The sequence below is a fragment of the Mesoplodon mirus genome, assembly GCF_964341445.2.
Source record: "Mesoplodon mirus genome assembly, chromosome: 2".
NCBI classification, from domain to species: Eukaryota; Metazoa; Chordata; class Mammalia; order Artiodactyla; family Ziphiidae; genus Mesoplodon; species Mesoplodon mirus.
The window spans coordinates 186,003,841-186,006,957 of record NC_138977.1 but is presented as its reverse complement, the minus strand read 5'-3'; the positions used below and the strand labels follow the sequence as shown (position 1 = coordinate 186,006,957).

Below are 3,117 nucleotides of genomic sequence, written 5' to 3'. Positions count from 1 at the left end.
ACACCTGCATAGCTGGCTGACACCACTTCCCAGGAGTGTGCAAATGAGTTCGAAGTCCTAGACCTGACAGTGTATACCCTGCGCCCTGTATATATGACTTGAGGATGCCCCTGAAAACATTCTCCCCACCCATGATGATATTCAACATAGTCCAGTCAAGTCAAATGGACCTGGAGTTTGGTTCTGGGGCCTGAACTGGTAGGGTGGCATGTCCGAGCAAAGTTGACTAAAAATCTTAAGAGCCAGAGGATGAATCAGAACCAAAGTTTTCAGAGAGCAAAAAGGCTCAATATCAGGGACGTAAGGCCACTCATCAAATTCAAGAAATCTTGAGCCACTACAGATCCTTTGAACTATTGATACTTCTTTGGAAGCTGTAGGGGTCTTGCTATTTAAACTGCATTCTAACTGAAATGTTGTGGTAATACTACTATCTCAGCTTGGACAATAAGCCATATGTGTATTCCCAGATTTATCTGGTCTGCAGAATCACCTGTTCCTGCTGATCAGCCAGGTATGGAAGCCATAAGGATTCACTGGTTGATGCATATGCCCGATTCCCAACATTTATTTGATTCTCAGTTATTTGCACCTAAGACTGTGCTCTGATCAGCAACAATGACACAATGGCTGAAATACACTCTGCTATGAACTGAATGCTTGTGTCCTCCCCCACGCCACCAAAAAAAAAATGCATATGCTGAAGCCCTAATCCCTAACGTGATGGTATTTGGAGGTGGAGCTGCCTTTGAGAGATTATTAGGTTTAGATGAGGTCATGAAGATGGGGCCCCCATGATGCAACTAGTGCCCTTATAAGAAGAGGAAGAGGCCAGAACCCTCTCACTTTCTGTCATTTGCGGATACAACAAGGAGGCTGCCATCTACAAATCAGGAAGAAGGCTCTCACCAGATATTCAATCTGTCAGTATCTTGATCTTAGATTTCCCAGCCTCCAGAACTATGAGAAATAAAGGTTTGTTGTTTAAGTCACCTAGACAATGATATTTTTTAAGGCAGCCCAAGCTGACTAAGGCTTGTTCCAGGTATGCATAGTCTCAGAGCATATTTTAAAATATACCTATGGAATTCTGATACTTGCCACATTCTAACTCTGCAAATCACTCTTGTACACAAATGTGCCTAATACATGCTTATTAAATATGAGTTGTTAGTAAGGTTGCCTGTGCATATAAAATATCATAATTTTTAATATGTAGTACCTTGTTTTTCTTTCTCTCAGTGAATTTAAAATTCTGTATCAGAGTGAAACTCAGTAAGTTAAACATCAATAAGTGGCAGATAGAGATGTAGCCTTTGAAACCTCATATGTTTAGATTATTTCTCCTTCCCATTTTTCTGTCACAGGACTTTGCAAAGTCTAATAAATCTTCAGTTTTCTCCTCTAGTATAATTATTACCCTCATTTTTATCAAGAAAGTAATATTTAATTTTTAAAGCTCATTGTTTCACCCAGTCACTGTTTACACAAATCAATTCTATTAAGAGAGCCAAAGAGAACAACAGTAGCCTGTTTTCTAAGTCCTTTACTAGCGAACACTAAATTGATATGCAAGTAAATATAGTAATATGATAAAAATGCTATTTTCTTTTTTTTTTTAGTACTTTTTTTTATATATATATCTATTAAAAGAATTTAATTTGCATGTTTGTAGTCTGTTCTGGAGAGTCGGAGAGGGCCTGATCCTGGCTTTCCGTAGGCAAAGGATGGGAGAAAGCCTCTGCGCCCAGGGAGGGTCCTGAGTGCCTACTGCTGTTTGAGAGCAGGACTGCCAAAAACAAAGGATGCCAAGTGCTACCCAAATACCCCGCAAGGGCTTGAAGCCCTTTCTGGGCCTTGAAACAGTCTAAAGAGCCGACTCGATCCTTTCACACTTCCTGTCCTGCTCAGAGTCTGGTTTGAAGCTCGATTCCACACTAAGGGGTATGGGGAAGGGAGGATACAGAGAATAACTTGAAAATGTCTGTCAGAAGCCCCTGGGATTCTAAGGTTGACTACAGATTGCAGGGGGAGGGAGAGAGATGATGGGCTAGTTTTTCTTTACCATTTTTAACTAACTACTGGCTGCCAGACCCTGACACATTTTGCTTTCCAACCACAGACACAGAGGCCCAAGCCCTGGCTGGTCCGGTTGGTGGCCAAGTTCCTGACCTGGGCCCTACTGCCCTGAGGCCAGCAGGCTTGGCAGAGAGGGATGCGCAGCCTTGTACCTTCTACGGTTCAGGACCACCTTCCCCCATAGCAGTAGAGGCCCACTGGAGGGTACAGGGTCCCTGCCCAGGCCTGTGAGCAGTGGAGCGGCAGGACGGGTAAAGAAGCTTTTAATGAGAATTCGAGGCAGAAGAGGAAGGTGTTGTGGAGGAGGACTGGCGTGCCGTCCCAGCCACCTCATGTGTACATGGCTCCGTGGAGGTTCTCGAGTCGGTGCTTCTGCTGCTGCTTGCGAGCCTTATCTCGTCTATACTCTTCATAAGTGTCATCATCAGTGGCAGCTCGTGGCGGCACAGGGGGCAGGAATTTGTCTTGCTCAGCCAGGGCAGAATGCAGTTGGAGTGGAAGAGGTGACGGCAAGGCATCCCAATGGCAGTCTCCTCCTCCTCAAATTCCAAAAGACACACGGGACACTTGAGCTCAGGCTGAGAGCCCCTGATGACTGTCCTGGGGAGGTTCTCAACTGCAGTCTTGGAAGCAGGTGGAGGCAGGTGGTGATCCCAATCTACTACCAACCCCAAGTCTTCGAAGTCCATCCTATTAAAAAGGGACCTTGCGAGCTCCAGCAGCATGTTGATTCGGGCATCCTGCTCGGGGTGCAACGGCTCGCAGTCGTGTTCATCAAAATAAGACGCCATGGCAGCGGGCCTGCCCAAAAATGCTATTTTCTAATTGCCTTGACTTCGATCATAAAATAACCAAGCCATTCAGTGCATTAGTTTTCATGAGCTATCTCCAAACACTAAAGGTGAGTCAGCTGTGTGATACACAACATCAATCATTAAATCAATAACCCCTATAGACATGGTCTATGGGTCAGTTCTTTAGGCACTATGTTTATTTCGAAGATAATATTAATTATGTAACAGTACTTTTGCCCTTGGG

General features: G+C 44.5%; 1 pseudogene across 1 annotated transcript; it reads right to left on the bottom strand.

Moving 5' to 3' along the window:
• Positions 1-1,558: 1,558 nt before the first annotated feature.
• On the bottom strand, positions 1,559-2,903 carry LOC309793917 (E3 ubiquitin-protein ligase RNF181-like; annotated as a pseudogene). The gene has a single exon. The product of its transcript is annotated as an E3 ubiquitin-protein ligase RNF181-like (transcript).
• Between the last annotated feature and the right edge of the window lie 214 nt (positions 2,904-3,117).